Source organism: Calonectris borealis, chromosome 12, assembly GCF_964195595.1.
Source record: "Calonectris borealis chromosome 12, bCalBor7.hap1.2, whole genome shotgun sequence".
NCBI lineage: Eukaryota > Metazoa > Chordata > Aves > Procellariiformes > Procellariidae > Calonectris > Calonectris borealis.
This window is the reverse complement of record NC_134323.1, coordinates 10,789,234-10,813,048: the sequence shown is the minus strand read 5'-3', so window position 1 is coordinate 10,813,048 and position 23,815 is coordinate 10,789,234. Positions and strand designations below refer to the sequence as shown.

The 23,815-nt window shown below is 38.7% G+C and overlaps 1 long non-coding RNA gene across 4 annotated transcripts; it reads left to right on the top strand.

The window, feature by feature from the left end:
- Positions 1 to 4,406: 4,406 nt before the first annotated feature.
- Positions 4,407 to 22,125, top strand: LOC142087258 (uncharacterized). Of its 4 annotated transcripts, XR_012675398.1 has the most exons (9): positions 4,407 to 4,541; positions 6,306 to 6,350; positions 9,781 to 9,914; positions 10,241 to 10,305; positions 11,194 to 11,240; positions 11,888 to 12,130; positions 16,767 to 17,068; positions 18,087 to 18,855; positions 21,340 to 22,125. It is a non-coding gene; the product is annotated as an uncharacterized LOC142087258 (long non-coding RNA). The 4 variants fall into 4 exon arrangements; XR_012675397.1 differs by lacking the exons at positions 4,407 to 4,541; positions 6,306 to 6,350; positions 11,888 to 12,130 and having other exon boundaries at positions 9,881 to 9,914; positions 21,340 to 22,124; XR_012675399.1 differs by lacking the exons at positions 4,407 to 4,541; positions 6,306 to 6,350; positions 11,888 to 12,130 and having other exon boundaries at positions 9,885 to 9,914; positions 18,357 to 18,855; positions 21,340 to 22,123.
- The last annotated feature ends 1,690 nt before the right edge of the window (positions 22,126 to 23,815 follow it).

The following is a 23,815-nucleotide window of genomic DNA, read 5'->3' as shown; positions in this document are numbered from 1 at the left end:
TAAGGGTGTGCATTCTTCTGTTTCCCATAGCTGCACAGCTCCCATGTGAGTAATTTACACTCACCTAGTTAAGATGAAAAAAATCTTAATATTGTTCTTATCAGTTACAGTGATGCTAAAGAACAGAGCTTAGGATTTGTCAGAAGGAGATATCTGTCTTTTTGTTGTTTCTGCCTCCAGTTAAGCTTTAACATTTTTGTGTAGATAAGCTTTAACTTCTTTGTGTTTTTGAAGTCTATTTAGTATAGTAAGCTTGGTTTCATACTACTACAATTCAGGCAGAAATCCAAAAGGCAGAAACAATCATAGCTTTTGAGTCATCATAGCTTTTAAGCAGTGATGTAGGCAGCTTCTTGCTTCAACCAAGATGACACTCAAAGCCAGTAAAAGCTTCAAGAGGAAATGCATGGTGGACACCTATCCCAAGCATAGAAAAGAACTGTGACGCTCACCAATGCTGCCTGCTTGCAACACTTAGCCTGTGAATGGTTACTGAAACAGAAAACTCACAATTCCACATCTGATGCATTGACCTCCTAGAAAACAGTAAATTCTGACATGCATTAGAAAGCTGAAAACTGATTGTGTATGACAAATCTGTTAAAAGTACAATTTGAGATTTGGTGGGTAATTCTACAATCAATGAAATGAAACAAAGGCTTGGTACTAAGCTTAACTATCCATTGGAGGAATAAGGATTCACATTTCCCTGCATCTTAATCTGGATAGCAAAAATAAAAGAAAACAGTGAGAGACAATTACGTGTGGAATCAACACTTTTGAGAAGTAATCTTAAAAAAGAAAATACAAGGTTGACTTGAGACTTCAGTAGCAGATCTGCATTATTCCATCAAGTTACTAATACAGTTGGTTTAGTTTGTTTATGTCGTATTAAATTGTGTATGTATAGCTGATTAACAGAGGACAGTATAGAAGGTAGTCTGTTCTAGCAAATGGCCTCAGAACTTGTTTATAGTTATAAAATCTCTATAGCCCAATGAGAAAAAAAGGGACTGTTTTAAAGCATGTAAGAGAAGTATGTTTGTGATAATTCTGTGTCCACCATAGAACAGCAAGCTGTCCTTGCTTGCTGTCTTCTAATGTCCACCAATAGAGTAGGTCTTCAAAGTTCTTCATTCAAGTCCTATCCACGCTAACACTGGGAATAGGTGCCAAAGTGCAAGTACTGTACAAACACTGCTTGCCCTACTTCATTTTATTTTTATTCTTTAATGGCAATTTATAAGCAATTCTTATAGGAAGATACTGTATTTTACTCCAGATTTAACTTTCTAAAGGGTTTTTCATTTCCCTTTCTTTTCAATATATGTTTAAAATATCCTGTCTAGAAATTATCCGGTACTGCTGATATTTCATTCTACTGAACTATTGTTTTCATTTTGAGAGTCATCTTTTCCTTTCTTTTGAAATAAGACCTAGACTAAATACCAAAATTCTTTCACTGCATATTATGGCTGAGTGCACTAAAATATAAAAACCTTGATTTAAGTATTTTTGTATTCAAAGATCATAGGCAAGTGTTCATTTGAAGGTTCAGTGGCATTTTGAAATGAGAACATCATATATAAAGATGTCAGAGATGGAGCCTCCCACAGTGAGCTTGAAAGAAAAAGAAGAACAGAATGAATAGAAGAGTTTCTAGGTTCCAAGGAATTTTAACATCTCATTACTTTAGATTACTCTACATATAATTTTCCAATATTTTGTATTATAGACTTTGAATGTATTGGTTAAAATTACTTCATGCCTGACATCAATTTAGTCTTATTCATTATTGCATTTAAATAAAACCTTAAAAATAGCTGGTTTCAGTAAGTGAGCAATTTTCTGATAGATGCAGATTCCTCAACATTTCCAAAGTGAACTTGCTGTAAATGAAAACAGAAAGACTAGGAGGTAGCAGTCCCTCAGCATTTCTTGAGCAATCTAGTATTATATGAATTTAAGTAGTTACAGTTTTTACTATATTTTATTGCAGTTTATACTATATTTTATTGCATTCAAGATTTTCATAACCTTACAATTAAAGCTTTTGCTACCTAACTAAGCAATTCTGACTTTCTTTGTCTAATGACAATGATTGTGATATTATAATTTGGTATATATAGTCAGTGCTTTGATCAGTGTTCATATGTCTTCGGTAATCTAATAAACTGTGGGATAGAACTGTGGTTGCCTGAGGTAGGACTGGATTTTGAGCACAAGTGGAAGTATCTCTATATTTGGTCTAGTAGCTATCTTGAGCTATACCCAGTAGTGAAACTGAGGTCACCAATGACCTCATCAGCCACATCTCTTCTTAAAATTTGTGTCCATTTCCATTTCTCAATTCTATGACACAGCTGTAATCTGGCTGTAAACAAATGAGACATCAAATGCCTTGCTATATATTTTCTGTGTTATCTCAAGTTCTTAAAAGCATCCCATTAAAACATATACCATATGCTTTCTACCTTTGTACCAGTGTTTTAAAAGTGTAATGCTTGTGATCTTTAAAAGTTAGAAAGCAACTTCCATGTCTTTTCTAGATTCCTAAATTAAGTAAATATTAAGTAAATATGTGAAATCTTAAAGCCAGTTATCATATAATCACAAATCCAAAACACCTATTGAAAATACCAAATATATAACTACCTGCATTTATTTAAGACAAATATATCCATCATTTATTATGCAACCCTTTTTGTATTTGAAAAAGCGTATAAAACAATTTGTTAAATCCACAGGTGCATCCCTTCTGACAGTGGAATTAAACGTTCTAGTTGGTTTATATCGCTATTTCTATTTCTTATGCCATTTGGGGTTGTTTCCTAATGCTTGAGAGAAACTTTCTGTTCTACAGAACACCACCCCATGTCCATTGCAAGGGAGTGCTTGGAGCTGAATGGAGGAGCAAAGGGGAGGAAGGAGGTCTTAGAGGACAGAACTGCCTTCCATTTTCTTTCATGTCTGCTAGGGAAAAAATGAGATGATCTCTTGTGAAGGCTATCAGGCAGAGTTTCCTTCTGTTAATATGGTGAAGCAAAGGAAGAAGCTCCCTAGAAAGTATTTGCGTTGTCTCGTCCGAAAGAGATTTTAAGAACAGGTTCAATAACGTCTGTCTTAGTAAGGGTAGAGGTGAGATCCTCCCACAGTGCAGATGGTTGAGTAGAGAGGAGGTCCTTAGAAATAATGGTCCTTTTGACACAGTGAGAAATTTGATGTCTGGTAATACATGAGAAATTTTGAGAGTTGCTGTTGCTCTGTCAGTTAAAAAATATTTGGGAAGCCTTGCTCTAGATGGTCCTTCCAACTCACCATTTCAGCCACATTTTAATACCTGCCTGGCCTGCTTCAAATACAGCTAATTCACAGTGGCACTAGTGCAAGACACCAGCCATGCTCATACAAAGATCTTTGCTCCTTTTCTTTCCTTTACTCTTAGACACCAGACTTATTTGCTTGGTGGAAGCAGGGGTTGGTTTGCTTTCTCAGATAAAAGATGGGTGGGAAAAAGAGGAGCCTTCCAGCTCACTGGGAAACACCGCAACACCTGACTGGCTCCTGAGGAAGGCTCCCTCTTCGGGGGACTTTCCATGCCTTGGGGAGAGGTGAATCACAGCAACAGCAAGCGCCTAGGGCAGGCCTGCAGGGTTCCCCCTGCCGGGATCCTCTGGCTGCCCGTCTCTGCCTGCCAGTTGGGAATGTCTGTGCTCTGCGGTCGAAGGACGTGTGCTGGGACCCCTTGGTAGCTCAGTAACACACCTGACAGAGGGAGGAAAGGAGGGAATAAGCTATTTGAAAGGAAACTCACTGTAAAAGCCTGACAGGGAAAAAAAATCAGATGCAAAAGAGAAAGAGAAATACAATCTGAAAGAATGGGAATGGACTGAAATTGCTAGTGAGTAGTTTAGTCTCAGAGAGTCCCACAAAAAAACTCATGCCTTGGCACCTGAAAGCTGAGATAGTCACTACAACAGTGCAAACTTAATGTAAAAATGCAGCCTTTCCAAACCGGTAGCATTTCAAAACCTTCTCCTGTCTTGTACAGTACTTCATTCCTTTTCCTCTTCTACTAGCTTCTGAACAGAGTTTTGCTTGCTTATTACAGGCAGTGTTGCCAGTTCTTACAATTTTATCACGAACTTTGAGATATTTGATGCTTTATTTAAACCCTCAGCTCCTGCTAATGCAAAAAGAATTTTTTTAAAGGTAAAACAAAACTTTCTAGGTCTCATGATTATGTAGGAAGCTTGAAAGTATGATCCCAAAAATATACCGTAAGACTTAATCCCTCAACATTCAGAAGTCATCATGTGAATATAAAGAATTCAAGTGTGCTGGGGATTTCTATTTCTTGTTTCTTGGATTTTTTCTAATCTCATGGTTATTATGCCTGTTCTCAGGATTTTGAGAAATCTACCTGATGATCTGTCAAAATTTGGAGCAGTGCATATAGTGAATGAAGATTATAATATTTCTACTACAGCTTCAAACCCTAGTGAAAAAAGAGGATAGGGACTTCTCCCTGGAAACCAGTGGTAAGACATCTGGCATCTCCTGGCTAATGCTCTCCAGTATATCAAGCAAAGAAAAAACAGAAAAGAAACTAAAAGCCATAGAGCAATTACTTCTTAAAACTTGCCATTTGCTTTAGATGCGTAGAGTATTTTTCACTTAGACCACTTGGCAGAATCTCCTGTGTTTGGTAGAAACTTTACAAAAAGTTTGTTTGATGTTTTAAAATCTTTGGCTTATTTGATAAACGGAAAACATGCAGATTTTTGCAGAAGTGTGAAAACGAGTAACAGAATCATCTTCCCTGACTGCATTTCCATACTGATTTTGATAATAAATCATTGGCCTTTATTATATCTGTCTTCCCCAACTTGCCTTTGTGACGAGGCCCATGACTGAAAACCCTGTTCCTGTGTTTGGAGAGGGCAGGAACAGAACACAGATTTTCAGATTTCCTTTAAGCGAGTTATTTTTCTAGCCCTTTTCCTCATGAAGATAACTTTGAAAATCCTTACTAAAACTAATTGCGAAGGTTGAAATCTTGGCTCAGATTTTTTGTCCCCCCCTAAAGTTTATTCAGAATGATACAGAAGCCTCCTAGGATTGGGCTTTGGGGTCTGCAGGCTGCTCAAATCGAAGACCAGATCCTCAGAGGTGCTGAGCAGCTCCAGCTCCAGATTTGGCTCCTGCTTAGTAGTGGCTTCCAGCAACATCTGCAGCTCCTACAGGGATCAAGACTTGGTGGCTTTTTGCAAGTCCCAACAGGCATTTCTTCAGAGGTGATGCATTTTTATACTTAAGTTTCACTTGCAGTAGTCTTTCAAAAGACAGACTGGTGTGCAATAGCTAAGATCCTTTACATATTGCTAAAGATCCTTTACATATAGCTAAATGTTATGAAGAATCAGGGTCTTACGCAGTCAGTTAAAGCACTCTGATTCTGTTTGCAGTCTCAACTTGCCAGTTTGCTTGCTTGGGAAGGAATGTATTTTGGGGAACCTTAAGCCTAAATTATTTCCCAGTTTGATGTCTCCTCTCCAGCAGTAAACAGTTTCATTTGAAGTGGTCGACTGTATAATCCGGCACTCCTCCCCCTCTCCTGTCCTTGTCACAACCACCTCTCTAAATGCTTTATTCATTACATTTTCATTGTCTTGAATTTATGCACTGAGGAAAGTGGGCTCCTAACATTATGAATGTTGCTTTCAGTCTGCTTGGCATGTCATTTTGCTGCCACAGACAGAACTTTCCCCTCTCCCTCAGATATTTTCTGCTGAGAAGCTTGATTCCAGTTTCTGTTTTCTGTTCCGCATCCAGATATTCTCCATTTTATATCCTCATCTTTTCGTGAAATCTATAAAAGGCTGCCAAAGGGAAGGATAAAATGTTGTAACCCATACAGCCATGACAAACCTGTGATATCTGGTTTTGGTCACACACTGGTATAAGCTGGCAATAACTGGTGATATCAGTAATTACCCAAACTTACATAAAGCAGATTGGAGAAATAACATGCCACTCGTTACAAAGAAGCTTACATAGCCTACACATGCATATAATATGTGTGTGCATGTGCGTGTGTGTGTGTAGGCAGACATCAGTAACTGCAATTCAGGAAGTTTACAAAAATACCAAATTTCCAATAAAAGCTTGTTTCTGAAAAATCAGGTCTTACTAATGCAAAAGTAAAGGTGATCTGAATAATAATACAATATATTGGCTTTATGTAGTGAATTTGGTGAACATATCTCAAAGTTTTCTAGGTTGTATCATTAACTCTTTTACAGATGAAGACATAAAGTTGAAGAGAGCCGGTCAGGTTCATGCTGCAGGTAAGTGGTACAGCTCAGAATAGTCTGGTGAACTGTCTGGAGAACTCTTTTGGCTCCCTTATATTTACCTTAGAAGTCTTCAAACAGTAAAATGAAAGAGAAGGGGACATGAGAGGAAATTAAACCGTATAAAGATAACTAGTCAGCCAACTCTTCCTTCTCAAAAACACAAAATAAAAGTTTCATTCAATCCCAACAAACCCAGATGTCACCAATTAAGAGCAAAAGTAGGAACAGACAATTCAGGCCTTTTGTTGTTGTTTTTTAAAGTAGCTTTTCTATTGAAGCCATATACATACATATTACGCAGATCAGACTAATAATACACATTTCCAACTTCTAGTCTTTCTTTGTGATAACACTCTGTTCTGTGTTTGCCAAACAAAATCTTAAACGCAAATAAAAATCAGAATACCAAATGACAAATTCCAGCACTAAGAAATTGAATAAACCAGCAAATCATATCCCATATCATAATTTCCAATAATGCTGCTGTACATAAAGAATAAACAAGCTAAGAGGAATTTCCACTCTTTTCCAATGATACTTGACACTCAAGTGTTTTACTGTTTTCAAAATACTAAGAGAGAATTAGGCCAATTTTTGTGTGAAATGTTCATATGGCTATTTCATTTACCTCCTCGCAAATCTGAGTGCTCTACTGTATAACTTAGAAAAGCAGTATGCATGGGGCTTTTTAGCTACATAGCTTTATCTGGAAAGAAATGGGCCTGAATGCAAAAAGCAACTTAAAATGTGGCAATGTCGGCTATTGCTGTGCATAATCTGTAGACTTGGGCTCTGGAGTGGGAAGTGAACTTTGTTGTAGACATGTAGTCTCCACAAACAGCGCATGGGGAGAGAAGATGCTTTATAGGACCCACAGAAACTCCCTGGCTGCATGGAGTCACCTGGAGGAGTCTGAGGCCAGCCAGGAAAGCGCTGAGGTGAGGGATGTGCAGCAATGCCCCCTGCCAGGCTGCTGATCCAAAGGAAAATGCATGGGGTGGGGTTGTATGTGTTATTTTTCTGTCAGATTTGTCCCACTGCATAACAGGACCACGAGGCTTTGGGTGGGGGAGAGCAAGCCTCTCTTCACAGCAACAGCCTACAACTTAGATTAGGCTTTAGTGTGTTGTAAAACCCTACTCTTATGCTTTAAAAACCTCATTCTTTTATAGCAATGTAGGTCCGATGGAGCTCCATTAGAGTAAATTATGTAAATCTGGTCTTGTGGAAGGGACACTAGTTCCTGGCATTCAAAAATAATGAAGCACACACATAGACCACATGTCTGTGCTGGCATTAAACATCCATTCACAGATTCTACCCCTTGACTGGCTATATGGAAATGTTCATTCAGGTTCATCCCTCCTTTCCAAAAATAAACCTGGGACTGATTATAGTTTTGCATCGAAATCATGTGAAACTCGTGGGTTTGTTATGAGTCCAGAGGAAACGTGGGAGTTTCTTGTTGAGATTTTAAGTTCACTTGAATTTGAAACTCAGAATGAAACTTGGGGAGGGAGAGAGTGAACACACACACAGATCCACAGGAAAGAATATGTTCAGACAAACCCTCATGAAATGCAGCTGCCAAAGGCTTTAGAAGAAATCCTCATTCAAAAAATGAAAACAAATCAAAACATATTCCTCTCTCTTAAAAAGTCTGACTCTTAACGCTACTAAAAGTCTCTCTTTCCATTCTGGGCAATGCCATTTGTTAAATAAAGAGAAAATGCATAAAGTTTTGCCCAACAAAATATCCTTATAGCAGCTCTAAAAGTAGAGGGAAAAGTATGTTTTAATTAATTTATAAACAAAAGATTATTTCCTGCACTGCCAGCAAAAATCCTCTTTGCCGACAAGGTTCTGGCTTCAAACATTATTAGCAACTGGCAGGATGAGTCCTTTTATGTAAATGAACTCATTATTATTAATTTCTGCTGGTGCTGAACGATTTATGAACTGCTTTTCGAATATGGAAAAGTGGTTCATGAATCAGAGGGGAAAAAATGTTCAAAAAGTCCTGGGTCGATAAATAACAGTAGTCATTCATGAATCCCGCCCATGGCGTCTTTTATCTTCAGTAAGGAGAAGATCAAAATGATAAAATAGTAATGTGCCAACAAAAAAGGATTGAATGGGCAGAGACTAGTAACATTGTCCTCTTCAAGCCTTAATGGGCAGGGATGAATGGCGACAGACTATCCTTCACTTACAGGCAGCTATATACTATGATTCTCCCAAGGTGAAAATGTTCTTTTTTCATACACATGCCACACAGAGTCAGAATAAGAGGGAGCTGCTGAGCAGAATCCCACTTGTCCCCCTGCCTCCACAAACACATACAAGCTATGGTCGAGGGATGGTGCTTTTCCACCGTAGCTGTTTTTCACGGAATACAAGCCTACTATGCACAGACATTGTAATTGCAAAACTCTGTGGGTACTTCCCCAGCAACTTCATGCTTCCCCCATGTCTTTTACACCTCATTACTGCTAGTCTTCCTGGAACTGGCATGTTACCTAGTTCTTCTCTACGAGGGAGTGCAGAACCATTTGATTATAAAGGCTCTTATTTTAAGATGAACAGAGATGAAAAGTACTTCATAAAAAGTGAGAAATCTGGCAGCTGTTCACCTTACCCCTGCTCTCTGAGCATACCACTAGCCCTGAACAGGTCAGAGTCTTCAGGATAGCACAGTGTATACAACAATTTACATTGGCCTTGTTTAATGAAGACACTGTTTTTCATCTGTATTTGAAGGAATCGGCCTGAAACACAAAATATTGCATGTACCAGGAGTGAATTGTGGTCATAGAGGTGGTATTTTCTCCTTTAGGAAATTCTCTGATGTGCAAGTGGTCACAAAGAACTGGGCCAAATTTATACCCGATGTAATTTCATTAAAATCTCAGAAGTTGTGCCCAGAATGAGTTTAGCCCGTTATTATTTCAATGCTAAATATAGGGCAACTCTATAAAAATGAAGTAGAGGTGGTGATAAAAAAAAAATGTTCTCTAATTAGTTTTCCTTTCTACAGTTTTGATATGGGAAGAAACTACAACTGCATATTGTGATTATTTGCTCTTAAATATCATTGCTCATCTAAGAACTTCAAAGACTTTTCAGGTATTAGTCAATTATAAGCTCACAGCATCCTGTGAGGTATGAGGAATTCTATTAGCACTAAAGATGAGGAAAATGAAGCAAGGAAAAGTTACATGCACAAGGTCTTGAAAAGAATTTGGCAGACTCAGTAGTCAATCTAGAAGAATTGATGACTTTTCCTACTGCAACCAATAGTCAAAAGTATCTTCCAGCAGAGGAAAATAAAATGACAGTCTAGTAGCTGGTTTTTAACCTTATTCTTATGTATATTTCAAATTAATATCCTGTCCATTTTCTTTATTTTATATTGCCACAGGACAAAATCCTATGCTTCTGAGCTCAGCAATGAAGTTTTAATCACCTCAATATACATCTTTCCACAATATATATTTTTCTGTCTACCAAAGACATAATGGCTGCTCCTTTTATGGGAAACCAGGATTTAATCCAGTAAGTCTGTGAGAATCAATATTCTTGTGAAATGACACCATGTTGAAGTTATTTTATGTTATGTTGATGGTTAGCTAATTTTGTAATGGAGACATTTCTTCTAGAAACAGACATAGTATAATTTAGTGGTAAAAACGTCAATCATAAGGGGTTGAACACTTATGTCAGGGCAGGAAGAGGGCAGATTTATTGATGGAAATGTATCTATATACTCTTTGTGGCACTTTGACCTGAAATATCCATTTTGGTTATAATTTTGTTTTGTGAAAATGACATCAACTGCAATCACTAATGTAAAAATGACACTGGAATGCTTTGTTCCACAGGCCTGACTTAAAAGTCTTGCTGATGTTTGTTATAGTAACAGCTTCTCAATAGCAAGCGAATTAAGGTACTCATTTAACTGCTCCTTTTTTCTATTGGTAGGATTTTGTAATAGATGACAACCTCAGAAAAAACACAGTGTTCTTTTTTCTACTGTTTAATATTGTTTAAACAATAAATATATAGCATGTTTCATAATGACATTGAGGTAACCAAGAGAAGGAGGCATGGTGCTCTGGATAATACTATATGCAGATATATTCCTGTGTGGCTTTTCTTCGTAATGCCAGTTAACCACCCACCCAAAACCATAAAAAATAACAATAGGAATGGGTAGGAGAGGATGGAATAAAGTAAGTAGAGACGTTGAGCAAGAATAAGTGACAAGGATGGAGACAAAGAAACAGCACAGTGCAAAACACAGGGAACATAGGAATGTCTCATTTGTGACTTCAGCTTTTTTTTTACAAAATTATAAAATCCTTATCAACTCAATGGACAGAATCTGGCCAACCCTCAGCTTAAAGAATAGGAAAAAAATCATTAGGAACAATGTGAATTTTACAGAGGACCTGTGCTATAATGTGAAGTACTGGTTATTGTCCATTTTCTGCTGCACTATCATTCCCCAAAAGAATTACCAAATAATATCATGACTCCCTAATTATTAAAGGCTTAATTAATCTCTGGGCTAGTCCTGAGAAATCTGCACTTTAGTGTAGAGTGATTCCTGCACAATTGAAAGTTTAATTTAGTATAAATAATGATGGGGTATTTTCCCAGCTAGCACACAACCCACTCAAGCTTTCCCATTTTCTACCCTTTCATTTACACCCTTTGCATGACCATCATGCAAAGCTAACAGCTCACTGTTCTTTAATAATCACCTTTTTTCACTGAGATGTACAAAACTCATAATCTGCTTTGTAAATCTTAATTCTTGGCTCCTTTTCAGGCAAACAAAGTGACAGAATCGGAGATCATCCAATGTTCTGCTCTGTGGTGAGTCACAATAATTTTCTCACTTAAATATAGAAACCATTTAGAGTCTGGGTAGATTACAACTTTCCAGCAGGACTAAAAGTAGAAATTTGTCCTATGTTTTAAGGCTGTGATCCCCAAAGGTGTTTCTTTTGAGTGGTATCCTAGGTTTTCTATAAACTTCATTCATTGGAAACAATCCTCAAACAACTAAAGGCTGCTCATTAGAGAACGTAGAGCACTGCTCGTAACATCACTACTAGCGATGGTATGATAAATCAATAGGGCACTAATACAACCGTATATTTGTTTGCACACTATCAAGCACAGCTAGACAGCTTGTTCACAGGTTGTCTGCCATACATCTCCATGTGGACTGGAAGAAGGTAGATCGGGAAAGCATCCGATCCTCCCAAAAGTTAGGACTGCTCATTAAGCGCTCACTGATTTACAAATTGGAGAAGAATCAAAATAGTAATAAGACTGAAATTTAGCTCACTTTCACATTTTGCCAATCAGATCATGGATATTTAGTACATGCCTCAGAGAAATGCTGACTGGCAGGAAGATTAGAAGAAATTCATTATTAGAATAAGAAAAATGTAGCTAATGTTTTGGGTGCTTGGGTTTTTTTAAAGCAGAATTTTGTTGTTTTTTCTTAACCCTAGACATTTGAGTTCTGCCCATTTGCATAGGTAATATCACTATCGTATTTATTCACACTGCTCATAAAAAAGCACATCACAAAAGTGCCTGGAAAATAAAACTCCAATGAGAAGGGACCCATCAAGTTTAAATGGAGGTTTATATTGCGGCATTATGAGACAGAGGCTTGCACATTTGCAGCTCCCATGGCAGAAAGTGAAACTCTGAACAATTAAAGCAGCACAGACATCCTGCCCTTAAGGACTGTAAGTATTTAAAAAAGCAGCCATGACCTCTCTTTACTAGGCCTGTTTTCTATTTAATTTACAGTCTTTATTAGCCAACAAAATCTTGGCTGGATCTTAGTCAAAGTGATGAATATACAAGCATTTTGATCTACAATTTGGGGCACTTCAAAGTATTCTTTACTTTATGATCATTTGTAATCAAGGTCAGAGCTCTGGCAGTAATTTAGATACCACCTAAACATATTTATAATATATAAATTGCTTTGCAGTAGCATGCATACTGTCCTTTCTATTTTTGTTCACAGTAAGATTGGAGTTGCAAATGCTCAGGCTCTCACAAAGTTACTCCCACAAGTATGTGTAAGCAGCTCCATACCTAAGTTTCCCTTATTCAGTTCCCACAATGGCACACAAAAATGGAGCATACACGTATGGCAAACAAAAATGGTTTGTTTTCACTGGTTTATTGAAATATGAGCTTGGGAGAGTAGTAATACAAATGACTAACTTTGTGGGGGAAAAAAAAGAAGCCAAAAAAAAGCCTTAAAACCTTTGAAGAGGAGTTCTTGTTCTTTTTGTCATCCGTTTTTCTCATTTTTCCATATACTTTGCTTATGCACCAAAAGAGTTTTCTGCTTTGTTAGATAGAAGCAGTTTCCGAAGTGTTCCCTTTTCAAGTACAGGGACTCTCTTTCATGCTAGCAGCATCTTGCAAAACAAAAACTAAAGGTGTGACCACTGTATTAGCACCATCATCTCAGGTTCTAGGCCCAGTTCTTTCTAGACATTTTATCTTTCTACATCTTCCTTTCTAGATTTGTGCTTGCTAGGACAAACCTTCTGATTCTTGTACTTCAGCTCTACAGTCCAACCTTTTGACCAGCACAACTCAAACATTCATTCAAACCCCAGCACTGAGTCTCAGTTACTTTGGCCTTGGCAGACGGATACCTTGCCCATTCACTCTGACACTGCTGCAGGGGTGCGTTTTCAGATTTAATATTGTATCATCTCCCTCTTCCACTATGCACCCTTTCATCGGCTCCTTCTTTTTCCCTGCAGCTTAAAATGTCCTACGGATGCTTTAAGGCCCACATAGACTCTCCCCAGACTGTTTGTCCATATCACATCCATGAGTTACTGGCAGATCGATGTGTAACCACCGTTCACAACAAATTTCATCACCAACGTCTTAAATTTTGTACCATACTCGTTTTGTTTTCTCCTGGGAGGGTGCATGCGTATAAAAATCTGCGAAGCTACTACACTTGCCCTTCTTCACATCCTCCCTTAAAACTCTCCTCTGCTGTGACACCTTAAAAAAATGATAGTGGTTAAGCAGCTGATGTGCTGTGACTGCATAGTGATCATAATTATCTCCCAGTTACCTTGTCATTTCTGCCCCTCTCCCCATCTGTTTGCTGTCTCTTGTCTTTTGCTTAGATTAAAGATTCTTTGGGGTAGGGATCATGCCTGTATTTCCTATGCATTTGGATACTGTCCTGCACGAAGAATCTTGGGTTCTAGGCACTGTTGCAGTGCACATAAATAAGAATTACTGTTTCTAAAGTAAAACCCTCTGCATTTTTGTATGCATAAATTACAGCCACATCCTGTAATCCATTTTTCAGGCTAAACAATTGACTTCAATGGGAGTTAAGCCAGGGCAGGAGTTGGCCTATAGTCTTTATTCAAAACAAGCAACATAACATATTATTAATCACCTTAAATAGAGACTATCACACTCAGTGATGCAATCCTACCTATGGATAAAATAAATACCTTTCCAGAAACCTTATGACTTCTCTCATTTTCACTAGACCAGGTTGCTTTTAAGAAAACTATTGTTCTGCCAGGGATAACAAGATTGCAGTGACTCCCTGGTCATATTTCCTTCACGTTGATTGCTTGGAGGTTGGCAAAAGGCTGGTGAATAACCACTGGAGTCAGTTGTATGCCACCCTGTCTTTGCCCAAGAGGTCTAGAGGTAGCTGTTACTTTCCATTCAGAGCTTTTATCTCTCACTAGAGCAACACAAGGCAGTGTTCTGGGGACTGTAGTTTTGAATTTTATTCTGAATTTTGTTAATATCCTCAAATATAGCTTTATCCATATTGCAACCATAGCCCTAAGCTGCTAGTTATGATTCACCAAAGTCCTGAGGAAACAATCAGTTTGGCCAAGAATGCAGCTTGGGAAGAATCTCAAGCTATTTGTACATGCCTGCATCATAACTGTTGGTGGGAGAGGTGGTTACGGAGGCCACTGTCTCCTGTACTGTTCTTGAGGAACGACAGCTGTGTGCTTCCTCCCATGTAACTTGGAAGAACTGCAAAGGAGAGGAAAGCCAAAGCCAAAAATAAAAACATGCGCAAAAGCAGTGAGTAAAATCTGCCAGATTCAAGGAGCTGTTGTACTATTGGAGATGAGCCAAAAATCTGTGGAAGTCCCCTATTAATGTAATGGCTTGGTTATAATTGCTTCCCCCACACCCCACCCCTTCCTTCCCCAGGTGAATCTTGTCTTGCACGTATAAGACAGACTAGAAAAAGCATCCACAGTTTTTCCAGAGTTATAATGTTTGTTTTACAGGCTTTCTGCCTGAAAGTATATTTTTTTCCTCGTCTCTTGCAAAGTGTGGGGCTTGTTAAGTTGTTGATGTGTGAAAGTGAGACAAGTCCTTAATATACTCAGTGAATCCAGTCTGTATATGCTTACTTTCTACTCAGATTGATTATTATTTTAGCTAAGGGTTAATCTTAAAATAAATGTTCATAGATCAGGTTGCTTTCCACTTTCTGTTTAGGTCATTAGATGCTGGTCTGTAAATGAACCATGCAGATAAGACCTAATGTTAAATATCTAGGACTTCCTTATATAGGGAATAATGCAGGAAGGATAAGAATCTCCTTGCTTCAGACCATAAGACAGCTATTGACTTTCTAGCACTAGGAAGAAACCTTCTGAAGCATTTTCTGTTTGCCATCATCTGAAAGAAGAAGCTGAATTAGAAGCACAGTCGATCCTGGTCTGATTCAAAACCCCCTATGTTTCCATTGGCATAATGAAACTGCTCGTAGCTGTGTAGCAAAATTGCTCCAGTGAAATAAAGCGTACATATGGAAACAGAAGTAAAGTCCAGGTTCCTTCCTAGCCTTTTACAAAAGGACATAGCATGTTTATCTAGAAACAGGGGTTTGTTTGTTTATTTGTTTTCCCTCAAAGGACATAGGAAATGTATAACTTTATACTGAATTCAGTGTTTACTTTATTCTCAGTAATGTGCCTCTATACCCATGTATTTTGGGGCTTCTTCAGTCAATTATTTCTGTGTTATTGGGGAGAAAGTTATCTAAACATTTTGAATGGAATACTAAGGTAGATCTGAAAACTGCTTATGCTTTCCTATCTGAGGAAAGCATGCAGTACTGAGTAGATAAAGCAAAACTTCATATTTATTTTGGATAATTTAGTCTGTAATTATACAAAAGTGATGGGAGAGAGATACACAGAATCTGACCCAGAATTGTGACTAAAAAATAATGATATTATCCTAATTAAAAACCATATAAGAGTTTGTTATCCAGCCTCAAATCCCTGACAGACTTGTATGGCTCAAATAATCACAGGATTTGCAGGCTAAAGATCTAGTAAAAGTTTCATGGAAAAAAAGATCCCTAATGAATTCTCAGTGTTTTTTAATATTGTGCCTCTCCTACAATGATGATGGCTTTTGGGGACTCTTGCTCACTTATGGGACATGTGGGTCATTCGAAAGCTTGAATATTCATTATGAGATGAGCTGGAACTGGATGTGCAATATGTTTGGTTGAAAACTAAATTTTATGTAAATTCTACAGTGATGTTTTCTGGCTCAGTTAGAATCCATTCTACTGTTCATCTTTACACTAATAATGGTCTCTTGGGCTTCTTTTTAAGCCTCTCTGTATACTTTTTTTTCTTTTAAAATGAAAGATGAAGATCCAAAGAAAACAATTTTTAAAGATAGAAATAGAAACACTAGGTAAAAGGAATTAGCAATGCAATCTCTGCATATATTATGTGGAAATCTTCTGCAAAATTGCAGCTTGGAATTTTTTTCCTAGAACATTAACCGTTTCATGTTTGAACAGTGTTGCTGCTCTGGTTCCCCATATTTCAAAAAATGTTTGGATCTGCTTTTGATTTCAATTTCTGGATATTTTTGTAATATTTATTAAAATATTCCTTCTCCAGAGTGGTAAATCCAGTTCTCTGGAAGAAATAAAATCTGTGGCATAGCTCTGAAATGAGAATTAACCTTGATTACTACAGTAATTTACTAATCAAAACTGGAGACCTGCTAATCAAGCCTGAATTACCAGCTGCTTGATTTTTATAGTGACATAACCAAAATTGAACATTTGGTAAACAAGAGTCTTACTTATGAAGGGAAAAAATTGGCATATGGCCATATTCATCTTAATATATTTATCACTATATTGTTGTGATTTCCTTATGTGCTGATGTAGGCATCCCCCTTCTAACTTAACCCATCCACCTTTCCCCGGAAAGATGAACACTGAATTTTAGATTACCCTAGAACTGGAGTCAGAGTGCATAATCTCACATTTCAAGAGAGGTTTTCTGATCTACCTGTTGTTTTTGGACCCAGGGAGGAGACCGACTAATATATCGCAACAGCCTTATATTATAGAGTTGGTTAGAAGGCACTTTGGAATAAAGGAAGCAGAAAACTGGAAACAGAAGCAAGAGCAATGGAGAACTGCCAGTAAGCAGACAGCTGGGAAAAGCTGCAGGAGGAAATGGCAAAGAGCATCCACGCGGTGCTGGTGAGCCTGGGGCCAGAGGGGGTGTGGACGGCTCTGGAGAAGCAGGAGAGCAGGTAGAAGACCCAGGGGAAATGGTGAGACTGAATCACCGAGGGCCTGACGGAGGAAGCCACCGACCGCTCCTGTGAGTAAGTGAATCGCTCGTATAAATGGACAACGTGCCAATTATTATAGCCTATCTGATGAGCCTGGGATTTTTAAAGTATTTATCTGGTTTCCATCAGTGCAACTAATTTCATGTTTTTAATCATTTTTTTTCAGTCTGATTTCAGTTCATTTTTTCAGCTCCCAGATGGCATCCTGTATCCACTGACACAGAAAATAATTTCCCCGTATTTTCTTTAATGAATGACCTATTATGAACAAGCAGGAAAAACCCATATTGTACAATTCTTCCATAGAAAAACTGATAATTAATATAAACGGAGAGAAGCCCCCAAAATGGGAATATTTTTTGTTGTTTGAACTGTGGATGGTATTTCATTAAGGTGGCTTGCGCATTTTTTTAAAAAATCCTGTTCAAATGATATTGTCGTGGGTAATTGTGCTGTTAAAAAGGTAAAGAACAGAAACGCAAAAAGATTATTTCTAGAATAATGTTTACAGCATGAAATTCTCAGCTAGTCAGGCTCTTTCCCATTCTCTGGACGTTACTTTAGACCTAATCTCTCATTCTCTCAATTCTTAGCATAGAAAATATATACTAAAGCTAGTGCTGCTTCCATTTTTTCACGATCTTATCTCACAAACCTGAAGTATTATTTTTCCCCTTAAGTCTTTAATGTACTTGTGCCTAACAGGAATGAAGCAGCATAGGGATAAATTAAAATGCGTTGGATGGCTTATAGCATATTTAGATCTTGAAGAACGTGTGGGTATAGTGAATATACGTTTAAACATGACCCTGCAAAGCTGCAAGGGACCGCAGCTTAGCACGGGCCAGCCTCGCGTGCAGCCTGCACAGCCTTACGGCTCTCCTGCAGCAAGTGCAGTCCAATCACGTCATGCAGCAATTAGAGCAGCACACTTAGCTACTTGGATCAACTGACATTTCTTCAGAGTGGTTTTAAGTATCAGGAAAATGTGAGCAACTACAAGTTAAACCAGAGAGTGCTATTGCTAATGTTGTGTACTCTTGGCAGGAGGGACATCCATGAGGATAAAGATTCCAGATTTTAGGGGTGGATCCTGTAAGTACACTCAGTAGGCAATGACTTATAACATTTGGAAGGCCAAAGAAATGAGTGAAATAAGTGGCTTAGACAGAGTTAAGCAAGAGGGGATATCTCCCCCCGGCAACTGGAGTAGGACTCTGCTCCACTCCATTTCATGTCCCTGCTTCTCCCTGAAGCCATGTCCGTGCATCCAGAAACTTTCCATCAGAAGTGCTCAGTATTGCCTTACATGTTTAGGATGACCTTTACACCCCATCAAAACCTCAGAAGCCCAACAAATCCACCTGGAAATTTGGATCATTTCAGACGGCACTAGAACGTAACAGGAGCTTCGCAGAGAGAAGGAGCATATGAAGTCACTGAGGAGGAAGCACTTGCAAGGAGGGAGTGATTGCTATGGAGGAAGGCCAGAAAAAAGGTAGAAAACAACAACAAAAGTAGCGGCAGAAAAACTGGGAAGAGGAAGTAAAAATGGTAAAGTGACACCATAATGCTTTACTGGCTCTACAGCAAGGAAAAATTATGAAAGCATTCGTTTATTCATTTTCAACCAAAGAAAAAAACTAGAGCATAAAAAGAGGCAGAAAAAAAAAAGGAACAGAAAGTAGAACATGTGAAGAAAAAGGGCAGCAAAGGAAGAGGAAATTAAGAGAGAGGAGAAACAAGTGCTGGATGTAAAGGAGTGGATGGTGGGGGAGGAGGCAGCACAAAGAGCTCTGACGTACAGGGCTTTTAGGTAAGTGAATTTTATTTGTATATGTCATTTCCTACTTTTTATTGCATTTCTCTGGCAACTATCCCACAGTTCCATAACCTATGGGTGGGTGGGAGGAGGTGGTTAAGAGGGCAAAATGGTAGTTTTTGGCAGAATATTGACATGACTTGAGTCAGGTCGTTACTTGTGGTTGTCATTAGACAAATAGTGAAACTGGGTTAATGGGGCAGGTGTTTATGAATCCTACAGGCTAGAGGAGGCTCAGTTTCCAAAACCTGACTCACACAGAAAGTGAGAGGCCCAAATGATTCAATGCAGTGAAAGCGATGGTAAGCAGTGGTTTCAGCACTGCAGGGGCCACAGGGACCTATTTCAGATTTACAAGATGGTTCTCAACTGTCAAGTATGCTTCAGTCTCTTAGCAGCCTTAGGAAGGTGGACACTGCATACGTTTCTGAATTGTTAACTTCCTTTTTTGTAACCATTGAATGGAAATAATTTTTTTTAGTGCAAAATGAAATCCTGAAGCACAACTATATGGCAAAACATGACTTTCATGGAAAATGTTCCGAACTCTGAGTCTCCATCTTTTCTGGGTACCTTTGTTTCTTTTTGCCCTCTGTTTGACTCTTTATAGGCTTTTTTCTAATTATCTTGAATTTAAAATGGAAAAATTTCTAAAACGTACAGTGTCAAATAAAATGAGTTAGGATTTTTGAAAACTTTAGAACATATGCAACAGCTGCCATCCTGAGTCAGACAAAATGTCCATGTTGACCAGAGTCTTCTCTCTGAGAGTGAGAAGGAGCAAATGCCTAGGGAAAAAGTGTATGAAATCTGACATATTGCTCATATAGAGCAATCCTTCTTCCCCTGTGTTCTTCTGCCCTCTGAGGATCGGTATCTTAGACGTTTTGATTTGGAGGCTGGATCTTGATCACCATGTTTAGTAGCTAGTGATGGATTTCGTTTGCATGATTTCATGTAATCCCTTTTATGGTCCATTTACACTTTTGACCTCCACACCATCCTGTGGCCATGAGTTCCGTAATTTCATTATGCATTGTGAGGATAAAGTATTTCTTTTGTTTGTTTTAAGACTGATGCCTGATCATTTAATTGGGGCTCCTAGACCTTGCATTTGTGGGAACTGTTGAATAATGGCTCTATATGTCAGAAATAAGGCTTCTGAAATAAAAAAGCTCTCTTGCAATTTTAAAGCCTTATGATCAGGCAAGCTCCTCCTTCTCCTCTTGCGAATCCTTCCATGAAAAAAAGGAAAAATTCCCAAGTCCAACTGCAGTCTGATGAAATTAGAATTATTAAAGCAAAAGTAGTTTTATGGTGTTCATACTGCACAGATGAGTAGCCTTAGTCTTATTTTATATCTCCTGTATGGTTCCCTTCTCATGTCACATCACAGTGCTATTGTCAGTTCCATGGGATGTGAAACAGTCTATTTGTAATGCCATGATCTGTGGCACAACTATTAAATCATCACCATAATAATGGCAGAGTATGTTCATCGAGTTCTCTGCAACAGGAGGAAGAGGAAATGTCTGGCAAGTCAATTAAAAAAAAAAGGACTTGACTTTGAACAAGATACCTGAGCATGGACAGACAGCAATATACAATGGGGTAGACTAGGGTGTGAACTTAGAGTTTCTCAGAAACTTTGTGTTGTGGTTTAACCCCAGCCGGCAACTCAGCCCCACGCAGCCGCTCGCTCACTCCCCCCCGGTGGGATGGGGGAGAGAATCAGAAGAGTAAAAGTGAGAAAACTCGTGGGTTGAGATAAAGACCGTTTAATAGGTAAAGCAAAAGCCGCGCACGCAAGCAAAGCAAAACAAGGGATTCATTCACTCCTTCCCATTGGCAGGCAGGTGTTCAGCCATCTCCAGGAAAGCAGGGCACCATCACGCGTAACGGTTACTTGGGAAGACAAACACCATCACTCCGAACGTCCTCCCCTTCCTTCTTCTTCCCCCAGCTTTATATGCTGAGCATGACGTCATATTGTATGGAATATCCCTTTGGTCAGTTGGGGTCAGCTGTCCCGGCTGTGTCCCCTCCCAGCTTCTTGTGCACCCCCAGCCTCCTCGCTGGTGGGGTGGGGTGAGGAGCAGAGAGGGCCTTGACTGTGCGTAAGCACTGCTCAGCAGTAACGAAAACATCCCTGTGTTATCAACACTGGTTTTAGCACAAATCCAAAACACAGCCCCATACCAGCTACTGTGAAGAAAATGAACTCTATCCCAGCCAAAACCAGCACACTTTGGTAATTGCCATGTTCACATGCCAACTCCCCAGTACCCGATGTAAATATTATTGTTTCTTTTCCTCTTGCATCTGAGCTGCCCTGCATTTGGTTCTGAGTGAAAGCATGTATATGGATGGGGGCTGTGGGGCAGCTGACATGCTGCTACTTCGCACCCTGCGTTGACCTATGGTAATCTGCTTGTACGCCTACACTTTTAGATTCTTGGCATTTTGGTCTCTGTCCAGGTAGAGAAGGAGCCAATAACTGTATTGGCTTGTATAGTACAGCAAGAGGATAGGTGGCCCCGAGGGAGATGGTGGACCAGTCCTGCGTGCAGAAAGCCGTGTGGAAGGATCTGTTCTTTTCCGCGAAGATCTTTTCTGTTTACCGTATTTCAACCTACGCAGGCCAGGAGCAGGTAAGAGAGACAGCGTGAGGCAGAACCAGTGTTTCCATCTTCCTGCAGACGGTAGTTATCCACACGTCCTCTTTGCAGACTCGTGCAGTTCTGTGTTATTTTGTATCATTCCGGTCAGATTGCTTTACAGAGAGACAAAGAACAGATTCCAGGATAAAATCAAAACTGCTCTGAAAATGCACTCTGTGTGGCAGTATTTGGAGCAGCGGTGAGAAGTTAAAAAAAGAGTTTGACCCTAACCCAAGAATCAAAATTAGTGTAAGAGAATTTAATGCAACACAAGGTGCGGTGGAACAAAGACTATTGGGGGCTCTCATTTATATTTAGTTATGACAATCAATATCCAGCACTTAAAAAGAAACAACAGTGTAATGGTTTTCACTGAATTGTATGAAGAAACAGGATAACTTTAACAAATATCACAAAACATGCCACAAATCAATTGTATTGAAAATATATTAGGTTTCTTTAAAAAAAAAAAAAGATTGGAAAAGGAAGCAGCACAAGCAGGAGGAGAGACAGCACACAAAGATTTACTTCTGAGTGCTACAAAATATTGAACTAAAAATAACATTAAAGATGAAATTTGCAATGAATCTCAAGCTGCTAAATTCCCAAAGGCTGGGTCTGCCAAAGGCTCTGTTGGTTTCCTCTGTTCTTTTCTGTCTTTATTTAAATATTTTATACAGTTGTCTATGTTCATGTGTAGTGCGAACTGTCATTTATATTTCAGTCCACTCTAAAATGGATCTTAGACTATCTCAAGCTGTGCACTGCAGTGAGTAGTTTTGAACTGAGAGGTAAGTTGAAGTGGTAGGGACAAATGAAGACTGATATTTAATGTAGTTCTTGTGTACTTATATTTTGCTGTCATGTATTTTGCCTTAAAACTGATTTGTAATTTTATGCGTCTTGTGACATTATGATAAGATGTGATGTGAGTATGGTTTCCATTTAGCAAATACATTGATGTGTTTTTGAGTGGGAGTGGTTGACTATGAGAATTCTGAATTCTGAATTCTGACCTTAGGGTTTAATGTTTAGCAATAACAACATGCAAGTTTAGATCTGCAGTCTTAAATGCTCCTCCCTGTGCATTGGACTTGCCAAGGTAAACTTTTTAAAACAAGCCAGTCTTAAGCTTATTTCAGACTCACTTCTGTGATAGGCCCACAGGGTGCTAAATATCCTCACGTCTCCGTTGTCTTAGGAATACAGGGCACATCTTACGCAGAAAACTTGGGACTCACCGTGGAGCTGGGTCCACCACCTTGGGATAGATTCTCCCACCCATCTGGTGTTGGGGGAGGAAGCAGAGAGACCTTTTATACCCCCTATAAAGACAAATTGCAGCAGTCGCGGTGGCTGGAGCACAGAGAAAGCTTCCTAATTGCTCCCCACAGGGTGGAAGACACCCGAGCTGGGGCTAGAGGGGCACCGCAGGCAGAGCCATGCCTCCAACCCAGCATGGTCAGCAGTGGGCAGGGTGATGGTACTAATGGCAGAAGCATGTACAGTGCTCTGATTCCGAAAGGAGAAAGTGTTCCCTTAAGGGGTGGTGCTGCTATATCCTGACCTTAAGACAATCCTGTTGCCGATACACAGTGTTATCTATTAGATTAGGTAAGAAATGTTAAGATTTATTAAGGTGGGACTCTGCATTGTTTTTACACCAGCATGAGGAAGAACAACATTAGTAGTATTGGACTCCATTTCATCAGTTTTTATAAAAGAGAGGATTCTTAAGAAATTATGTTGCTTTCTTGCTTCTGAACAGTAAATTATACAGAATAAAAATTTTAAATAATGACTATTAGATTAGGAAGCCTAAGAAGCTTTTACTACTTGGGAGCTTTGACTATTAAAGAATTGATAAATTGCCATTGAAATACAAGCAGCTCTGCAATATGATAGATCAAAGTTCATTTTTTTTCCCTAATGCAAAGTTAAGATGAGCAGGCTTACTTTTTGCCCATCTTCTTTGCAGATTAAAAACATTCCTTTCTTTTTATTTGAGTGATCAATTTACCAGAAAAGCCCAATGTATATGTTGTGACTGTAGTAAAATTCTTATTCACAAGCCTTTAAGTAGTAATACAGCATGTTGGCATTATGCAAACCTCAATACATCTCAGCACTGCTGTCCAAAGTATATAGTATGTCTCCTCCACATAATACAGATGCAAAGGTAATTAATTATATTTCATAAGTGATATTTCTTAAAATATTTTTACCACATTATTAAAAAGTTAACTCTTCTAAGTAGTGCTTTTACACTAAGTTAGCAGAAAGACTTCAGCATG